The sequence below is a fragment of the Amblyomma mixtum genome, chromosome 1 (genome assembly GCF_055824585.1).
Source record: "Amblyomma mixtum isolate Tamu chromosome 1, ASM5582458v1, whole genome shotgun sequence".
In the NCBI taxonomy this organism is placed as follows: domain Eukaryota; kingdom Metazoa; phylum Arthropoda; class Arachnida; order Ixodida; family Ixodidae; genus Amblyomma; species Amblyomma mixtum.
The window spans coordinates 96,907,310-96,929,441 of NC_143012.1; the positions used below are offsets into that span (position 1 = coordinate 96,907,310).

The 22,132-nt window shown below is 50.2% G+C and overlaps 1 pseudogene; it reads left to right on the forward strand.

Annotated features, from left to right (window-relative positions):
* Positions 1-884: 884 nt before the first annotated feature.
* On the forward strand, positions 885-15,692 carry LOC149367272 (uncharacterized; annotated as a pseudogene).
* Positions 15,693-22,132: the final 6,440 nt, after the last annotated feature.

Sequence of the window (22,132 nt, forward strand, 5' to 3'; positions counted from 1 at the left end):
CTATTACAAGAGGCAGTACCAGAAATCTTCTCACGTTCAGAAAATTTGGTGCGCTAGAGATTCATTAAGAACTACACGTGTGACTCAAAAGAAAACCGTCTGGGCTCCAAACTTTTTACACAGCTGTACCAACATCTGCACTCTAAACTCTAATTAGGCTATATAGAAGTAAAGACGGAGTAAGCTACCATGTGGTGCACTCCCTTCTGGGTGTACTTCATGCTGCCCAAGTCGTGGGCTAGATGTTCATCACAAAAAAAAAAGGAATTCTTATGGACGGCAGCTCAGGCTAGCCCGGGGTCTAGCCTTCGCTCACGGTCGGCCTCCGACAGCGCGCTTCAACATCTCGCAGCTCATGCAAAGCCTGGCGAGAACGGTAGCCGCAGAGCCGCGAAGAATCCCCAGCCCGGCCGCAGCAGACATCCAGCCATTCGTCGAGCCCGTGCCACACCAAGCTGACTCAGCCCCGGCGTGGGCGATCCCTACTGCAATTCCGTAACCAGCATCAAGCCAGATTCATTAATTAAATCATATTCAAATATCATTTTTGGAGTCAGTGCATCAATCTCCTCTTGCCCATTGTGGACCCAGGGCGATTTTAAGAAACTGGTCCATCACAGCTATTTACGTAAAGAACACATATGTAGCGGTGATGTTGCGCACCTAACTACGCGAGCTGAAACTTCAGAGCAAAAAAGGTAGCCCATAAACAACTCACAATCTTTTTATAGTGATTTCAATTTTCTGTTACTCTCCTTTCTCTTTCTTTTATTTTTATCCTCTCACCCCCTTCCCCCCGTGTAGGGTAGCAAACCGATTATTATTTCGGTTAACCTCCCTGCCTTTCCTCTTCTATATCCTCCTCCTCCTCCTTGTGAACGAGAATGGCGGCGGTTCCGCGCGAGCTACGGGGTACGAGGGTGCATGAAGACGATTTTGACGTGCTGAACCAGTTGTTTCGACGCTTCAAGGAGATTGCACAATGGCTGTGCGACGAACTCGCCGTTGAACGGGGACGCGTGAGGGTGGGTGTGCTGTCGGTGGAGCGGCTCGTGCTGTGCGCGCTGCGCTGCTTCGCCACCACTGGGTTAATTTCAAGGAACCGTAGGAAATGAAGCAAACGTCCGCATAGGCCAACCGACTGTGAGGAAGTGTTTGCGGCGGGTGGCGGGTGGCGGTGACCATTGTCAACGTTGGGTCGCAGAAGGGGTGTGTTCGCTTTCTGGCGAGACCCGGAGAGAACGCGGCGGAGAATGAGGGCTTCCTTCACTTAAGCTTTCGCCGTGGCAGCATTCATGGTGTCGTCGGGTGTGCCGGTGGCACACTCACCATCATCAAGGAGCCGCGGGGCAGTGCTGCGAACAAGCCGCAAGGGGCTCTACGCTGCCAACATGCTAGTGAGTAGGCCTTGGCCACTGTTTTGACCGCATCAATTCGCCTACAAGTGCAGGCCTCGGCAACGAGAGTAACTTCATGCTGTGCATTTTTTTCCCAGGTCTGTCGTGCGAACATGCGTATTCTGGCCGTGGACACGCGCTGGCCCCAATTCTTCCACGACACGTTCGTCTGGCGGCACTCCGAGGCGGAGGAAGGGTTGCTGGAGGACGGCGAGTTTTTTTTTTCTGGATAAGCAGTAAAAAAGCCCTGTCAACCGTCGGTGACCTCAGTGAGAGATACTCAGCTCCAGCACACTGCATTTGTCCGGATCTGCTAAAGCTACAAGAAAGAGTCTGGCTAGTGTCGTGACCGTACTTCTAGCCACGTGGGCCCGACCAGTAGCAACCATGAACAATCGACGAGGCCGACAACCTCGCGACGGCGGTGCTGAAGTGGGGTGCTTGGAATGCCGCCCTCCTCGCCTAAATGGATTAGTGTAGCGGAGTGCAGGTGACCGCGGCAGCAGCGGTGAAGGCAGGAGCCAATGTCAGCAGCAACCCCAGCGGAAGCGGAGTGCAGATGCCTGTGGCAGCGGCGACGAAGGCAGGAGATGCCCAGGAGGTATTGTCCGAGCAACCACAGCGGATGCGGAGGCGCCGTGGCGGCGCCAGTCGCGCTGGCGGTTAATTGAAGACTTCTGTGTTCCCGTCTCGTGTTCTGGACAACCGGCTGGCAAGCAAGTTCATTCACCTGCTGGAAGACTGCGGGAGATTCCTTTCCAGCCGGGCTGGATGAGTCAGCATCTCCCCCTTCCCATCGTCCCAGCTGCGAGAGAGTGGAAAAGCCCGCACCTGCCCGGCCGTGGGTGGTAACACCAGCCTCTACTTCGGTCTATCCGATTGGACAGTGCTCTTCGAACATTATTCCCCAGCCAGGGATCTGGGGAATCCGAACCATATTTAACTCGGCTGTGAGTGTGGCCGAGAGAAGCCTGCTAGCTCCAGTTGACTCCGGTTGACGAAGACGTTCCCCCTTCCACTGAGAGCCATTCTCAGTCGTTCTATGTAAATAATGTAAATAAGTGTTTAAAGTTTTTCGTTACCTTCCTCCTAAACCCAGTCTCCCATCCTCCTCGTCCCATCACCGGTCTCCAGCCATACTACCCGGGTCGCAACACTAGCTACACCAATGCAGACACTTTACAGTATGATGCAGTGTATTGTCACCCTTTTGTTATTTATAATTGCTGCAGAAACACAGGACACCTAACATTGTTGAAGTACACGATATTTCCTGTCTACGAAACTAAGGCAAAATGCACTTGACGGCGTTTGTTTTGTGGAGGCAATCATAGCGCATCATTTATATCAGTATGATGGTGGAAGACTGCCCTTATAGCAGGGCTCATTTATATATCGCATTCCTTCGTGGTCGGTATGCTTATGAATGTCATGTTCAGCAAAGCCTGGCTGTGGACTACATGGCATGAGTCTTCCATTGTATAGTAGAGCGTGTTGTAAGGCTGTTCAGATCACAGAGAAAGAACATGCCTAACTGCATCATTGTTGTAATGCAGGAGAAAATGTCTACCCACTGGATCGATGGCTGCTTGCACCAGTGGCGTGGCATCACAGACCCGACACAGCAGAATACCTGCACAGCACGCCACATGCTTTCACGCCATTTGTGGTTGAGTGCTACATCGATGCGCCGAAGAGCTGCTGCCGGTGCTTTCAAAGGCACCGGATGCAACACTGCTAGTGTGATTGCAGAGCGTGCATCATCACCGTGCGTGACGCACTTCACAACCTCTGTTTGGATAAGCCCATGTCAGCAGAGGGTGCAGGTGACACTGCCACTGACCCAAACAACAGGCCAACTCTACATGCTGGCTGCCGAGTAGAGAGACGGTTCCTCCTCACCCTACCTCAAGGGGAGAGCAATGCGCTACTGTATTTTCGGCCCCTTTAGGATGACCCGTCTACAGAATCAGGCATACCTAGGGATGGTGTGGTGACGGACGTGGTGCCAACTCTAGCGAGGCCTCACCATGCAGGCGTAGCGAGTCATCACAGCTGCTGTTTCTGTTGGCACTGTCATTGCCTCGTGTCGATACAGAATACACATCTGCAAGTGTGTGAGCCACTGTGTGATGTGCCTGTGCCCTTGGCCACAGCCAGGCATGATGTCTGAATTTATTGCCAAGTACAAGCCTTTATAGCTGTTTTTTGTGTGTTGTCGTCTAAAACTCTGCAGTGACAGCCCCCAACACCCCCCCCCCCCCCGGTTGCCACTTCATTGACATATGTTAGATAGGGAATCACTATCACCTTCGCCGGAAGGACGAGGAAGCTGTGAATATACGTTCAGCGTACAAATGGCACTGGGGCTACCCTAGTACGAAAGCCCACAGCATCTCCTCCAACTGGGCATCTAGAACACGCTCATAGAACTCATAGAGGCACACAAGACCGCTCAAATCCACCGCCTCTCCCGCACTAAACACGGGCGGCTCATACTTGACCGTCTGAACATCAACCCCATAGGCGAAGTCCACCCTGCGGCGCCCATTCCGATAGGGGTCCATAGCCGCCTAGTCATAAAACCAATCCCCAAAAACATGCTACCTGGCCGCCATGATATGTGCCGTCCGCGGAAAGCCCAAGCACTAGATGCCACATACCTTGCCGACGAACACTCAATATACGTGGACGCTGCGCGCCACAACGCAAACACATACATGGCCTGTGCAACCACGCCACAATCCACTCTCGTGACCGCCGCCACAGCAGGAACCCACTCTCTCACAGCGGCAGAAGAAACCGCCATCGCGCTGGCCAGCGCGGACCGAAGTACTCGCATTCTCCTAAGCGATTCCATAAGAGTGATCCAAAATTACTCGGCAGGTTTTATCCGCCGCCCTGCTGCACGAATCCTTCGCGGCTGCAGTCCCGACCAAACCACAAACCATCAGTGACTGGAACAGCTTACCAGCTTCGTGTGTACGGTCTCGTGACCTGATAAGTGACCATTGTTAGTTTGTTTTTAGTTTGTTTTGATAGTTTCTTTTTCTTTTCCATGTCATTTCGCGCTGCTCGTTTTCTGCTTGCACTTTGGTATTATTGCTCAATTTGTGTTCTGTTCTGCATCCACTCCTGCTTGGGCCTCACGGCCTGCAGTATGCCATAAATAAATAAATAAAATAAATAAAAGATCAACCTGGTCTGGGTACCCGCCCACGCTGTAAACACTGGAAACGAAGGGGTCGACCGTCTAGCCCGAGGACTAACCAACCGGGCGGCCAGCGCAATGCACTCAGACGCTCTTGCCGAGGCTCCCCAAACTTTGCCGAAATCAGCAACCTCCACAGAAAGATGAGGCGCCAGTTCCCGCCTCGCGACGCCGACTTAAATCGAGTGCAAGCCACCTTGTTCCGCATGTTGAAGACACTCTCCATCTTTAGCCATTCTAGATTTTCGCTCATCACAGACGGGGAATACGACCCCGTCTGCCAAAACTGTTACCATGGGAGAAATCGCCACCCAGGCGCACATCCTCTGGGGCTGCGCGGGAAATCCGCTCCCTCGAACCTTACTGCCAGCTCCCTCCGAAGAAGGCCAGACAACAGCGTCCAACTAGAACTCTTTCATGGGCCCAGGTAGTCGCCCTCACCTGGGGGCCACACCAAGCCAAACCGCCCTAAATCCCGCCAATCTATGGCAACAAAGTTGTCTCTCTCTCTCTCTCTCTCCCCGCACGCCGCGTCCCGGCACGGCCCCACTGCAGTGAAGTAGAATATTGGGTAGTGTGCTCACAGGCCCGCTCAAGGTGACCCCGCCGGTGTCGACAGGGCGCGGTGGCGCGTGGTGGCGCTGCACGCGTCTTCACGGGTGAAACCGAGTGGCGCATTCGGCGGTCGTCGCAGTAGCCGTGGTAGCCGCGCCGACAAACTGAATTATTATCGCAACATTCGCGTGGGTGTCATCGAAATGACTTGGCATATCTTGAATGGAACCTAATTTCTGGCATGTGCACGTGTTTATTTCTCAGAGATCCACAAGGGACATTGCATGAGGGGTTACATGAGCAGCTTTTATCAGTATTCGCTTGGCACGCAGGGATGATCACGTATTGTCACTGGTGCCCGAAATGTTTCCCTGTAGTTATAATGCACTGCATAGCGAGGGGTCATACAGCTTTTTCTATTAATACTTAAAGTCAATAGTAGTAGCATGTGGTGTGACGGAATTTGATTCATGCCAGGGACAAACGCGGAGTGGAGAGAGTGTCGGCGGCAACAGTTATTTCTATTCGAAAGGAGCCAAGCTGCAGCACACAGAAAACAGAGGGGCAGGGAGACGGTAGGTAGAAGGGAAACACGTGAGACAAAGTACAAGGAGGGGGGGGGGGGGGGGGTATATACATTATTTACAATTAGCGTTTTGCGCTGAACACGAGGTGCGCGTACCGAAACCATTTCGACACAACAGTAAGAGTGACTTCACATTTGTTTCGACAGCCATGCAGCATCCACGGCTATTTGAAAAAAAAAAATAATGAGGCAGATTTGTCATTCCTGCATGCATTTATGCTCGCTCATTTCGCCTTTGGCAGCGGTGGCTGAGTGGTTGTGGCGCTCGGCTGCTGATCTGAAAGACACGGGTTCGAACCCGGTCACGACGGCCGAATGTCGATGCTTGCAAGGGTGGAAGAGCGGGCTAGTTGGTAGTTTATCTTGGGAGTAAAACACAGCGCACTCCTAAGACACGGACAAAGAAAGACAAGACGATGCAGCGCGAATGTAGATGGAGGCGAAATTCTAGAGGCCCATGTACTGTGTGATGTCAGTGCACGTTAAAGAATGCCAGAATACAGTGCCTTGTACCCATGTGGCGGAAATTTCCGGAGTCCTTCACATATAGCGTCCCGCATAGCCTGTGTCGCTCAGGGACGTTAAAACCCCGTAAACCAAACCACTGTGCCTCTTTTTCTTTCAATTTATTCTAGCACTTCAGAGCAGCGTCAGCAACGGCTCAGTTTAAGGTGTTTTGCCCGTTCGCCTTTTTCTTGGCTGCAATGAATTACATTCCGAAAGCATTCTTGATGTGTTGGAAGTGGTTAGAAGTACACTGCAGAAAGAAGTTGGCTATGTGAGGTTTTTGTGTAGAGGTTTTAAAGCTTCAACACAAATCCATAAAGCTGCGACGATGGGTACAGCAGTCCTCTATGGTCGCGGTATTTTGTCAGCCTCGCAGGGAAACAGTTTTCTTTGGGAGACTGCATTGTAAGCAAGGTAATGCACATTTGGCAATTTGTCTTCAATACACACTTCCGTGCAACATGCCCTATTACGTAGAAATCAAGCCTACAGTCACTTCTAGCTACGTGCTCATCGTGGTCATAAGCAGGCACCCAAGTTTGAATCTGGAGGGCCTTCACACTGCATTTGAAGGCCGCTTATCTGGACAAGCTTGAACAAGCACTGGCACCATACGTGCCACCATACGTGGCACCATACGGCACCGAGAAGCGCTCAAACCAGCGCAAAACCGCACAACAGAACAACAACGAGCCCACAAATACACACGGCGCACTGACAGCGACGGCAAATCCTACCGTGAAGTCTACTGTGGCGCCACCTCTTGTCGGCGCCGCGAAACAGAAGGCTGTCGACTTTCGCTGGGCCATCGCTCCCCCAAAACGCTGGCTCCCCCATTGAGCCGGCGTGGAGTGAGCACACTACCTAACATTCTAGGTCACTGTAGCCCCACTACGAGAGGCTAGAGTCACTGCGGGAGGCGCTGCCGGCGCGCTATCTGTTGGGGCAGTGGCGTACATTGCGTGGAGGAGGTTTTAGTGGGTGCCGGCTAGAAGACGCTATGTGCGCCATCTATCGAAGAGGAAAGGTAGCGGCAACGTACAGAGGGCAGAAAACATGTCTGGAACAACCAAGCTGTGTGTTCCGCAGCTCCCAAAGCCGCTGCGACCAGGAAGGCAAAATATGACAATGAAATTTAATGAGGCTAACTGCACATGCTTACATCCATACCATTTTTAATCAAACGCTATCGCTAGATATCGTGTGTTCAGCACGAAACACTCCGAGAACGTCTTCTAGACAAGCGTTTTGCCCTCTGTACTTTGCTACCCGCTTAACTGCCACTTCTGCAATTCCCATGTTCATATTAGTAACGGACATCACAGTACATGCCATTCAAGCACCCTTCAACACCGTATTCTCTAGACGCGCTTTTGTTAATTCCAAACTATCGAGCTTGGCGTGACAGAATGGTTAGCGTGCTCTTCTCGCATTCCCGAAGCCCTGTTTCGATTCTCCAGCTCGACCAATTCCCTACTCGGTTTTATTTATTACTGCTCCTGGGATTTTTCGCTCGCGGCAAACGCCACCGCCGACGACACCACGGCTTTTCTGCGGCACGGGGCCCTCAACGCTGTCGCTTTAAAATAGAAGTGCCTGACAGTGTGTTTGCCGATACACCTCGCAGCCCCTCAGCAGCGCGCTGACGGACTCGGCTTTTTCCGAAGGCTTCCGGGAACAGGTGTTGAAACAGCTCGCCCTCTGTGTCAAACGCATGCTTACGTCGACCCACCTGCCCCTTCCCTGCTATCACTTTCGGGCTTGGTACACGGCCTGTGGTGATTACCCGTGTGATGAAGATGCATAAACCAAATTGCAGTGCTGGGTTAAAGCACTAAATGTTCCAGGTGCTTGTTGAAATCAGAAAGTACCACCAAAATTTTTTAAATTTTTTTAGTTATACATTCAGCAAGCGCGTTTAATTTTTTTTTTGGCCACAGCATTTGACACGACTATTGTCATTACAAAAGAAGCAGTGTACGTACAAGCATACTTTAGCTTGATGTACAATGATCCTATGGCATTTTCAAGTAAAATTAAGAAAAAATTTTGAGTTTGAAAAGTACCTGTTTTCTTGCATACAGAGGCTGCCTGTGCAATTAGTGCTGCATGGTACAGTGTACATGACGCATTTTCAGGACTACAAAACATTTTGGCATGTATAAAATCCGTAAATACCAAAGATAAGCTTTTACCTCTATGGCATGTGACTAGGGGTTTTGCTCGGTGTCAAAAGTTGTAACTACAGCAGGAGAATGCCGTACAACAATTCATAATATTTTAAGTTGCAGTGGCCACAATGAATGTTGAGTGAGGGTTAACCTTGTGGGGTCAACTACCTTGAGTTGCGTCATATTTGGTCACAGTTTTACAGCTGACATGGGCAGAGCTTGCTTGCAAGTTGCTGTCCCGTCCCCTCATCGGACTCCGTGGTTGGTGGCTGGCAACGTAGCCGAAAAACGCATATTCTGCGTCTCCCCTCCTTCATAGAATGATCGCACTCTCAAGAGTGGGCGGACCGATGTCACCCAAGAGTTCATGGAAAAGAACAAGAAAAGTTTCCCAATGTTCCATGTTTACATAGTGAAGAAACAAAAGTTCGCGAACATAATTTCCCCATTCGTCGTTGAGAAATGTCTTACGGGTGTTTTGCGCTTAGGCTACAAAGTTACAAAAATTGCCAGTAAAGACCTGTTGCTCGAACTCTGAGATAACGTCCAGCATCCAAAACTTTCCAACTTTGTGTCCATGGAGGAGGTATCTGTCTCTATTACTGCCCACCAATCACTGAACAGTGTCCGTGGTGTGATTTCAGAAAATTATTTCCTCCACCTCACTGAAACAGAGGTCAAAGAAGGGCTTGCTGAGCAAAGCGTCATTGATGTTCACCTAATTAAAATGCGAAAATAAGGAAAAGAAATCCGAGGAAGCACATAGTCCCTACTTTTGCGCAAAGTACTCTTCGTGAGTCAATCGAAGTCCGTTACCTCCAAATCAATGTGAGGTACCACATACCTGATCCTCGCCGTTGCTTCAATTGCCAAGGGTTCGGCCGTGGTTCGCCGAGCTATGGCGGGCACAAACTGTGTGGAAAATGCGCCTCTAAAGATCATCAGTCTGAAAACTGTGAAGATCAAATGCACTGTGCGAACTGCTGAGGGGACACCTTCCATACTCAAGGTCCTGCCCTACATGGAAAACTGAAAATGAAGTCATAACTCTGCAGAAAAAGGAAGGCATATCATTGACAGAGGCAAGCAGATAAATAATGTTGACAATGAATACTTTCTCTTTCATAGCAAAAACATATTTTGCCGATATGGAGCTTTGGTCGGTGCGCCACATCGGGTCGGCCACTGCTCAGGCAAAGCCTCTCGCAGGGCCATCCACGCCTCCGGCAGGGACAGCGAAGGTTGCCCTGTCAGCTCTCCAAAAGGTCCCTCCGCCCTTTGAGGCGGCGAACAACTAGCCTTCTCCTCCACGTCGGAGGACAAATTCGTTTGCTCTCGTGTCTCGTGTTGTTCCCTTGTCTTGAACCTAGCGCTCCCCAGTCACAGTATGCACGACCGACTAGCCGCCTACAAAGCTTTATTTACTCTCTAGTGCGGTCCTGTTTAAATTATGGATCCGTGGATTATGGTTTAGCCAGGACATTATACTTGAATCGACTTGATCCAGTTCACAACTTAGGTCTTCGCCTTTCAACCGGAGCATAAAGAACATCTCCCATAAGTAGCCTTTGTGTGTAAACAAATGAACCATCCCTAGCAGACAGAACAAGAATGCTCACGCGAGCGCATATGTACTGAAAATACGATATCTACCGAAACATATTTTATAGATGAAATGAAATTTAAGCGCACACGAAAAACGCACACAAGAGGAGATACACACAGGACAGGCGCTAACTTCATCTGATTTATTCGCAGGTAAGAGAGCGAAAATATATACATAAAACGAGACATGCGCAGTAAAGAAGCAGATCGTCATATCACAATGCGTGCTCAAGGTATCTGTATTCTGCCTGCAGATACCTTGAGCACGCATTGTGATATGACGATCTGCTTCTTTACTGCGCATGTCTCGTTTTATGTATATATTTTCGCTCTCTTACCTGCGAATAAATCAGATGAAGTTAGCGCCTGTCTTGTGTGTATCTCCTCTTGTGTGCGTTTTTCGTGTGCGCTTAAATTTCATTTCATCTATAGCTATGCACCATCTAGCCCAAACAGAAGTTTTGTTAAATTATCGAAACATATTTATTATCCGATTGTTGAAAAGTGCACGTCCGGACACTGTTCAACAGTACACCGAAATCAGCCAGACCTCTCATTCTCCGTTTCGAAAATAGTTGCCAAAACTTGGAAAAAATGGACAGCCTTCCTGATGTCGCCTCCAGGCACGACCCCCTGCCCCCATGGTACAGCCTACCGACTGTGTGTGACTTCACGTTAACACACTTCCGAAAATAAACAAGCGCCACACGAGCACGTATTACAGGAATACCGGGCAGTGCAAGTAAAATATGCGAACTACACAGAGTTTTACCCCGATGAGTCAGAGACTGCAGAATATGTCGGAAGCGCGGTTATACACGGAAACTGGTAAAAAATAGTTAGGCTTTCTAACTGTACAGTCTTTGTCAAAAGAAACCATGCTGCATGGTTTGCCTCTCATTCGTATAGTAGGCCCCTCACATCTTCCTTAAAGACCAAAAACGTCTTTGAAATTAAGGACAGGGGTTCTACTTACCATACAGAAATTTAGAGCTTGAGAGCGGGCGTAATAGCTTCACTATACGTCTGAGAAGTAAACCCTGCAGCCTGGTTACTTTGGACAAAGACTGTACATACATTTTTACAGCCGAGTATTATGCAGTCTCTGTAGCTGTGGGCAGAACAGTAAATAACAGCATTCAAACAACACAATCTACATGGATTCACTTAGCGTACTCAAGGCATTACATTGCAGAAATGCAGTCGAACCCTTAGTAGGAAACGCAGTATACAACATAGAAATTTCAGAACACAGGGACATATAACCAAATTCTGCTGGGTGCCGAGCCATGTGACAAATGTGGTGATGAAAGAGCCGACAAGGGTGTTGCGCAAGCTCGCATGAAATCAAGAAAGTGAACGTACCCCACAGAGACTGCATGAAATTAATACACAGTAACCTCAAGGCTAAATAGTAGGAAACCTGGTACAACGAAAAAAATAACAAACTCCGTTTGGTGAAGCAAGTACTGGGTGAATGACAAACTTGCAGTCACCAGGAACGTTTCATAAAAGTAATTTTATGCTCACCTTCTATTGGGCGTGCTCACCTTACGCACAACATTCTACTAACAAAATAAGACCAACCTATTTGTGTGAAATGCGGAAATGAAATTACCATGAACCACATGTTAGTCTCATGCACAAAACTTGAATCACTGGAGAGAAAATATTTTATTGCATGCTACATTGCAGAAATTCCTCTACACTCAGCATTGATTTTAGATCAAGATGCGCTTATTGATATCCGAAGTGTTTTTAGCTTATTAAGGGTAGCAGATCTTCTTTAGAAGCTCTGAATTCCGACCCTGTGCCCTGCTACATATGGTGATACACCTCAGCCATTTTCTCGTTCCTGAGAAGAGGGGCGATGTTTCTTTGTTTTATTTGATCGGTTCGGAGCATCGAGATCCTTTTGGTGGCTGAGGTTACGTGACACTCTTTAAAACTTCCACTAATAGCCATTTCTAAAGTTGCTTTTCTTTCTCTTTACAAATCAGTACGAACGAAAGTTTCGGCCCTCTACACCACTGATCAGTATTCACTTTTTTTTATAAAACTCTGAAGAAAACTTTTCCTATACCCTGCATTTGGCGCGTGATGCCCTTGGCTGCCTATGTGCCATCAAACCCAAAACAACTCGTCACAACACAATGAATGCTGAATGACTAGAAAATCCTCACTGACGAACAAAGATCTGTAAGCATCACAGAAACATCATCGAGGAGTTGTTTTCTCGGTAGAGGGAACAAGTTAGAGAGACATTAACAAAACATGGAACACCATTACTGGGAATGCTCTACAGCTCAAAGAATATACAGGCAGCTCTGCTACGGGAAATTTTGAGCACTCGACTGTTACCGCTATAACTAACGCCCAGCTTGGATTGCGATAGCACATGGCTAGGCTATGAAGCCTTTCCCATGACGACACAAGAATGTGACACTGCCAAATGAACCAACAAGCTCCTCATGCTATGGCATACCTGTAATGTGTGCAACAAGTATACCTCTAACTGTTTTCAAGCTGCTTTTTCTCTTGGTGTTTTTCAACTTTAATTATTGGTCTTTTTAAAAAACTGATTCTCCTCTCTCCTACTGCAGGGTCCTGTACTAGAGATGTGAAGTACTGAAAACAACACGGCAATTTTGGAGAAAGAAAGAAAAAGGTTTTTTTTTCGTTTCTTTCAGAGGAGCAAAAACGCAAAGAAACATCGAAATTTTCACAATGCAATTTCAAGCTTTGCATCCATTGAGGGTGTGGGGGAGATAGTCGGTGGCCTGAAGACGGGAAGTGAGGCGGGCAAGTACCATGTGCTCCAAGAGCTTGCCCGCGCAGGAGGTGAGGGAAATAGGACGGAGGTTATTGATGCTTGAGGGTTCATTGGGTTTCGGTATGAATGAGACCAGGGACGATGTCCAGTCCACTGACAGGGTGCCAGAGGTCCAGGCGTCGTTGATGACATTAAGAATAAATGTGTTGGCTTCGGAGGGAAGGTTCTTGAGAGTTGTGTATGTGATTTTGTCTGCACCGGGGGCAGAGTGTGTGTTACAACGCGCGAGTGCTGTGTCAAGTTCTGTGTGCGTGAAGGGGACGTCTAGTGCGGGAAGGGCTGGGCCATGATATGGTGAGTTTAAAGAGGACTGTGAGAGTGGGAAATAAAGTTGTTGAAGGTCAGTGAAAGCCTCTGTTGGAGTACAGGAGGCGAAGAGGCGTTCAAGAGTGAGTGTGGGATGAGGTTGAGGTCCGCGAAGGGAGCGGGGAAGGTACCAGGATGATTTTTGATGTAAAGTTTCGTCTAAACGGTCGCATGTTCGTGTCCAGTGTTCGGTGTCGAGTGTCTTGCAGTGGGAGATAATGTCGTTGCGGAGTGCTTGAATTTTGTCACGCAGCTGTGTGTTGTGTGGTTGTGTAGCTAATGTGCGTTGGAGACGTTTTCTCCACTTCCACAGTCGTAGAAGGTGAGAGGATCAGGGTTGTCACGGGGAGTAGGGTCGGAAATTTCACGTGTTGTCCGTGACTGGGTGTTTCTGAGATCACAGACCCATGAAGCGTAGTCGGAGGGGTTAGATGGGGGAGGGGGGGGGGGGGTAATAACCGGCGAAAGTCTGACCACGAAGTGTGTCGCACCTTCGCCCTGCGTCGGGGGTGTTTGTGGGTATGGATGGAATGGTTGGAGGATGGAATGGTTGCGAAGTAGGTATGTGTTAGTATTGAGCCAAGTAACATGTGGAATGCATAGAGCGAAGGGCAGGTCGGGTGTGGTGTCTCTGTGGTAGGAAGAACCCTGTCTAGTGGGGCGTAAAAAGTCGTTCAGCAAAGAGTAGTTGTCGAGAGTATATATGATAGTGGAGTAAACGCCCTGCTTTGTATGTGGTTGTGTAGCCCCACTGTGTGTTTGGTGCGTTGAAGTCGCCAGCCACAAGGAGCAGTGAAGTGATTGTTTGGAGGAAGTCGAAATGGTGGGGCAGGAGGGAATGTTGTTTGGGGGGGTTGTAGAAGTTAACAAGAATGGCGGGAGGGGATGTAGGTGCAAGGAAGAGCTCGACGGCAACTAGATGCTGTGTGAGTACTTCAGGAATTTGGAGCACTGAGAATTTGAGGTCCCTTCGGATATATGTTGAGACCAGCGGTGTTCGATCCGTAGAACTCGCATGAATCGCTCTGTATCCCGGGAGGGTGCGTTCGACTCTGGTTTCCTGGAGTAGGAGGCCAGAAAGGGGGTTGTGGAAGGGTGAGGAGATGCTGGGAAAGGGGCGTACGTGCCGTGCGGATGCATCGGCAGTTCCATTGGAGAAAGCTATGGAATGGGGGGCGTGTCATAGCCTGATATGTCCTCGGGGTGGGGACTATGAGGACGGCCTCAGGGCTTTTTTCTTTTCAAGGATTGGGGAGTCAGATGGGGAGGAGAGGGCTGTAAGTGTATGCTGAATTTGTTTTATGAATTCTGCCTGCTTGGCGGCGGCGTTGGAGAGTGTAGTGACTAGAGGTGTGGGCTCAGTTATCTGCAGTTTGTACCTGTATTAAGGCGGAAGCCTTTAATGCCTCATCGTTGTAAGCAGGAGTTGTCGACAGAAAATGTCACGCTTTTCAATTGGTCGAAATGCTCGTGACGTCACAGTGCGCGAATTTCAAATCGGGCCAATTGTACTTTGGCTAGTAACCATGCAACCAATCAAAGGGATCGTATAGTGATGCTCCAACTAAGTTGGACTGAGTTTAGTTAATTGCTTAATTAATCAATTAGCCTAATTAAGATAGAGGAGAATGAAGAGGTCAGAAGAAAGAGGAAAAGAAAAGAAAGACGCGCGCCGCAGCGACAACAGCGTCCGCGGAAGGAGACGCTGCTGAAAAAAACATAAGTACGAAGCCGCGTTCCCTCCACCACCACGCACTTCCCCACTCAGTAAGACGTTGCTCGTTTCATATACGTTGTGTCGAACATCCTAGACAGTTCCAACAATTGACAGGTTAAGGACAGAACACGATGGATAGAAACACAATAATATAAATATGAAATAGCCTAATTAACCTTTCTAGTTAGACCGCATAAATCAATAAAACCGAGAACGAAATTGGTCGAGTTGGGGAATCGAACCAGGGTCTCCGGAGTGCGATACGAGCACGCTAGCCACTCCGTAATGCCAGCTGAATGGTTTGGAATGAACAAAGGCGCGTCTAGCTAATACGGCGTCTTCGTTCACTCCCATCTTCCCCCTTTCCCTTACGGCGAGGTGCAGGTGTCCGCCCAGATATGCGAGAGAGATACATTTCCTTTCCTCAAAAAATAAATTTACCGTCCAGCAAGGCGTACAGCCGAATTGGCGATGGCGTTCTGTGGACTCCCTGGCAGCGTTGCAAGACGCTGTCGCGTTCCACTCTTACAGGCGAAGCTTAACATGTTAACCACACATCAGTAACACACGCAGACAGCCAATGGACGCGTCATTCGCTGGCAGCACTTGAATCAAAATTCACAACCACATTCGTGACAGAATGCTGCACTAAGGCTTTCGCCTTGCACCACTTTAGTCGCCAAAGTGACTCCTAATTTTTTTTTGTTCCAGGGCCTCTTGGCGTTGTGGTATGGTGTCAAAGAGGGAGGCCAGGTGGTTCATGCGTGTCTCAAGGGCCTGCATGTCAAGTTGAAGCTGGGCTAGGGTATCGGGTTTGTTGGGTTGTTGGGGGGGGGGGGGGGGGTGACGGAGTGTGTTGGTGCAGGTTGGGGAGTTGAGGGAGTGGGAAGTGGCCCACCTGGATGATGTCTCGAGGCTGGTGGTTCTTGGCTCTGGACGCTGGCGGCATCCATGCTGGAGCCTGGGCTCCGGGTGGAGGTAGGTTCTTGGAGTCGTCTTGGCGCGGCAGGGGCCGCTAGTCTGGGCGTCAGTGAGCATTGTATTCGTGGCCGTGGAGGTCCTTGCAGGCCATCTGCATAGGTCTTGGTAGTGGCAGTGCAGCCTTGCTCAAGCGCTGCTGGCTCTGAACAAATTCCTGTACCTTACTGCTCACTTACAAGTACACAACAAGACAAACTAACCCTGGCCCTCAATTCACTATATAAAGCAACACTAGGACTCCCCCCTCAGGCTTCTACAGAACCCTGTGCAGAACAGGCCTTTTGCACCCTCTTCAAGCCCTCCTTAACCTACACCGGAAGAGGCAAATAATCCGCCTGTCCATTGCACCAGCTGGGCGGTGGATACTATCCCAGACTCCCTACGCACCCATCTTTTTCCCAGACCCACCGCAGTCTCCGATCTACCCCCCTAACCTCCGCCTCGCAATCATTCCACGCAACATGTCTGCACACACACACGCCGGCCGCCGCCAAGCATACCCATGCAACTACAAGCCACCTTTCGCCGTTGCGGCGGTGGCCTACACAGACGCCTGTCTCACGGAAACCGCGGGCTCCACAGCAGCCTTCTTCCTCCACCCTTCCCTCTCTACAACCAGCACTCGCACAACCGGTCCATAAACCTCCCCACCCTCCACGCTCGCCCTAGAAAGACACCGGATCGCCGATGCCATCACATACTTTGCCACCCTACCCCCCCCCCCCTCCCGCCCCCCAATACGTTGTCGATACAGACTCGTAGGCAGCTCTGCGTGCCTTCGATGAAAGAGTCCTCTCTTTCCCTACCCGATCGGCCTTAGATGCCGCCCTATTAACCTTAAGCTCACGACCGGTGACCCTTCGGTGGATCCCTAGTCACATGGGCATCCCCGGCCATGAGCTGGCTTACCAGCTAGCCTGCGAAACTATACACCGGGCGCCGGCGATCCCATGGACGAGACCACCGACGGGGCAGGCGGTCAGGGCTTACAAACGCACTGTCGACGAATACTACGCGCAGCAAAAATTGGACTTAGCTGATTTACCACTACCACACTCATCCTTATCGATCCGTGAAGCTCGCATTCTTCGCCGAATACAGTTTAATCTCTTACATACACCAGCGAAACTTTATCTATACCGGTACACTTCCACACCTCAGTGCCCAAACTGTCGACACACATATGAAGACATAGAACACTGCCTTACACAGTGCCACGCAGCCTTCCAGTCCCCCGCCTATCCTTTCCCCCCACCCCCACCGTGGCCCATCTGGCTCGCCTCCCTGGATCTGAGGCTGCAACGTGCCCTCGTCGCCTTGGCCCAGGACGTACTGAACGCCCAATAGAAAGGATGTTCCAATAAAAGTGTGGAACGCTACATGGCGGTTCAAGCAAGCGGACGCGCGTCGCATCGGTTCCGCACATTTTGAGCAAATTCCACCGGACGAAATCATTCTCGCCACCGGATTTTATTCGGAACGGAAAGATATCAAGTGCTGGATCCCCAGGATAGATATTTCAAGAGGTAGGACCAGTTTTCGGCTTTCTACCGGACTTGAAAGTTATAAAGCGGGCGCCGGCCCGCTAACCCTAACGGGCCACCCAGCTCGACATCGTGAGAGCATGGGCCGCTAACCTTGTCGACGACGCCGACGCCTAGCATCGACGCCGTTTCAAAGACGGACCATATGGCGGGGCCCAGCCAAGACAACGATGTGCCAGCACAATCGTCAAACGTCCTTCTCAACGAATTCCAAGTGATGGATGAAGACGACTTCGGAGACGCCGACTTGGGAAGTGAGGACGAGATCCCGTCCGACTCCTCGTCGAAGCCAGCCGGGTACAACAACGATGCCAGCTGGGAGCTTGTACAATCCAAGCGCCAGAGAAAACTTCAAAGGCGAAAGGAACGCAAAGGCACGGGAACCGGCCCGGACGCCAATCCTCAAGACGGAAAATTACCGGGTGATGCGACCGGCTGCAACAAGTATGGATCAAGGGGGCAGAGCAGGCCTAGGCGAAGAATGCCGCCACTCCCCAGAAGCGACTACAAGATCATTATTCGACCCAAGAAAGGACTCATGGTGAAGTCCCTCACCACCCACCAAGTAGCGCGCGCAATTGTCATGGCGTGCGGCCAGCAATGTAAGGACGAGGACCTACTTGTAAGGCTTCGCACCGGATCCAATATCATTATCGTTAGCACTCCGCACGAGCAAACGGCTCAGCTAGTGCGGCACATTACCCGTCTCAAATTCGACGGAAAGCCTTATGATGTAAACGCTTACGTGGCAGCACCGGAAGACGTCCTGCGCGGCGTCATCCACGGTGTAGAGCCAGGTACCCCTCCCGAAGAACTTAAAGCACACCTACGGGTCAGAACTCAAGGAGTGACCATACTTCAGGCAAGGATGCTCGGAAAATCCAAGACGGCAGTGCTCACGTTCGACGGCCCAGTCTTGCCGAAATTCGTCATTTATTACGGAGGTGAAGTACCATGCTACCAGTACCGCCCCACTAGGCAAGTATGTTACGTCTGCTTCCAGCAAGGACACCGTTCCGACGTGTGCCCCACACCGAACATTATTGTGTGCGGACTGTGTGGAGTTTCAAACCCGCCCGCCGACCACGAGTGCACGCCCAAGTGCATAATCTGTGGCGAGGCACACCGGACCGGATCCAAGGAGTGCCGAGAGAGATTGAAAAAAGCCAGGCCAAAACCCACAGGAGAAAGAGGACGGAGCGACCAACGCGGGCGACCACCCAAGCGATGGCTCAGCTCAGAGGGAGAGACATCGAGGAGCCGATCGAGGTCCAACTCCTTCCCGCCTCTACCACCAGCCGGCCCACAGGAGGGGGAGAAGCAAGAGAAAAAGAAAAAGAAGAAGGTTTCCCAGACAAGCGGCAGCAAGGTGAGCTGGGCTTCTACCACTGCTTCGCACTCGGTAGGAAAGGGTAGTAACATAGACAACACAAACAACAAAGACAGTCGCGTCACAGAACCGAAGGACGCGAACAGCGATGCGCTCAGACGCGAGCTAGAACTCGCTCGAATCAAACAAAACGAGCTCGAACGCAAAGTTGAGGAACTCACAAAAACACTAAAGGACCAACAGCGGGAACTCGACACGACTAGAGCACTTCCAAAACAACAACCACAGGCATCGAATGAAGGAGACCTTGAAACACGAATGCAACAGATGATGCAGCAGATGATGCAGGATATCATGCAGCAAATCCAATCGCAAATGCAACAGATGCAAGTACAATTCCAAGGGCAGATCGCAGAGATCAGAAGCGCTTTTCGAAAACAAAAACATACCGAAAACATTAGGGAAAAAGCGTACAACCGTCCAGCGCTAACAGCTTTCGCAAGCGAACAAGGCAACAGCAGTGACGCGTAAACATGATCAATACGTATCGGCAAGAACAAGAACACTTAGATATTTGGCAATGGAACTGCAGAGGCTACCGTAAAAAGCAGGCCCTTTTAAAACAATATATAAACACACAACTGACACCTCCTGATGTAATTGCGCTCCAAGAGACTGGAATCAAGCCGACCTTACAAGGGTACGAGGTTTACGAGAGTCAAAACGAAGGTAAAGCGGCCGTCCTAGTCAGCAAAACCATTACCGCCATCAGGCACGATACCATCGCCGACACCGACATCGAGCACGCGCTTGTTGAAATTATTCCGAAAAAGCGACAGGGAAGCAGCACGTTCTTACTTAACGTGTACAGCCCGCCGAGACAAAGAAAAGCCAAACTCTTCGAACTGTTCTATGGAGCGCACAAGCTGGCCAAAAAAAATGCACTCATCGTAGGAGATTTCAACGCCATGGACAGGAGTTGGGGATACCAGAAACAAGACATCAAGGGAAGAACATTAGTGGAAGTAGCGGAGTACTTTGGCTGCAGTCTAATCACAGATCCTGCGACCCCCACGAGAATCGGAAATAGCGTGAGCAGGGACACATGCCCGGACCTCACCTTCGTAAGGAAGAGCAGGGAGTCACAGTGGGAAAACATGATGGAAAATCTAGGCAGCGATCACTTTATCCTCCGGACACGAATAGCATCCGACACCATAAGACGCCAGATTGGACAGGCGAAAATCACTGACTGGAACGCGTTTCGCGGGGCTTGCAACAAATCTGAAGGCGGTATCCAATCACTGGAGGAATGGAGCGGCATGCTGAGAGAAACGCGACAACGATGCACAAAAAGCCTAAGGAGAACGACAGCAACGCCTGAAGTAGACGCCCACCTCCTCAGACTATGGGAAGCGAGACGCAGTCTCACCAAAAGATGGCGGAAGCAAAAACACAACAGGAAACTAAAACTAAAGATAGCAGAAATTACGGCAAAGGCGGAAGAATATGCGATGCAACTCGCGAAACAAAATTGGGACCAACTCAGCGACTCGCTTAGGGGAACTCTAGGCACGGCCAGAACCTGGAATCTCTTAAGAGCACTAATCGATCCGACCAAAATAAAATCAGAAAACAATAAAGCCATCCACAGGTTCATCCACTCCTTCGAGGGATCAGACATCACCCTACTGGAGAAGGCACGAGAAAAATGTTTCGGCGATCACAACCCCCCGCGATACCAAGGAACGTATCGAGGAGCCGAAAACGAGAAACTCGACCGCCCCATAACTGTGGAAGAGGTTTACGCGGCCATAAGAAACACCACCAGAAACACGGCAGCCGGAGCGGACAGAATCGACAACGCCCTAATCCGCAACCTGAGCGACGACCTCATACAAGAGCTCGTCAGCTTTCTTAACAAACATTGGGAGGCGGAGACGGTTCCCGAAGATTGGAAACACGCCGAAGTAATAATGATACCTAAACCTGGTAAAAAGCTACAAATTGAAAACCTCAGGCCCATATCACTCACGTCGTGCCTTGGCAAACTTTACGAACGGGTGGTAACTTTAAGACTGCAAAACTACATGGAAGACAACGACTGTGTACCACATACCATGTTCGGCTTCAGAGCGAAGCTCTCGACGCAGGACGTTCTCCTCCAAATACAAGAAGATGTCCTGCGAAACGTGCCTCGGACGGGAGAAAATGTCATAATGGCCCTGGACATCAAAGGGGCATTCGATAACGTCAGCCACGAAGCGATCCTTACGGGCCTAGACAAGCTGGATTGCGGGCGCAGAATCCACGGCTTCGTCAAAGCCTTCCTGTCCGACAGAACTGCCACCATCGGCATAGGAGACCTTCGATCGGACAAAATTCGCACTCCAAATAAGGGAACACCCCAAGGGTCAGTTATCTCCCCCTTACTTTTCAACATAGCTATGATAGGCCTAGCTCGAAAACTAGAGAACATCGAAGGCATCAGGCATGCAATGTATGCTGACGATATAACAGTCTGGACAAACACGGGTTGTCTCGGAGAGAAGGAAGAAAGGCTACAGCAAGCGGCCTCTTGTGTAGAGCAATACCTCGCAGAAAGAGGACTCGCATGCTCGACCGAGAAATCGGAACTGCTGAGAGTCTGGAGAGGCAAGCAAAACCGGACCGTCCCAACCAACGAGGACCTAAAACTCAACGTCTACCTTGACGGGACACCTATCCCCGAAAAGACAACAATAAGAATTTTAGGCATGTGGGTTCAATCCAACCAGCGCAGTACTCACACTTTTACCCTGCTCAAAGCAACAACACTACAAGTCTCACGCATGATCACCCGCATCACCAACAGGCGACATGGCATGCGTGAAGAGGACACACTCAAACTAGTCAGAAGCCTTGTAGTTAGTAGAATCACGTACAGCCTACCCTACCAGTGCCTCAACAAAAACGAAATACAACAAGCGGATGCCCTGCTACGCAAAGCGTATAAGACAGCGCTCCGACTTCCGCGCAACACGTCAACCGAAAAACTCATGGCCCTGGGATTACATAACACCTTTGAGGAGCTACGAGAGGCGCAGCTTGAGTCGCAAAAACTCAGGCTGTTGCAGACAACGACTGGAAGAGCGCTCCTGCAGAGGCTCGGATACCGCGAGCAGATGCGAGAAATGACGAGGACGGCAACGATCCCCGACGAGCTTCGCAAGACCCTCAAGGTAGCGCCAATACCAAAAAACATGGATCCCAATCTCCATCGAGGCAGAAGAGAAGCGAGGGCCGACTTCATCGAAAGAACATACGCTCCTCAAGCCACGACCGTGTATGCAGACGCGTCTTGGAGAGGAGGAGACACCAAAATCGCTGTGGCGGCGGTGGTCGATTCG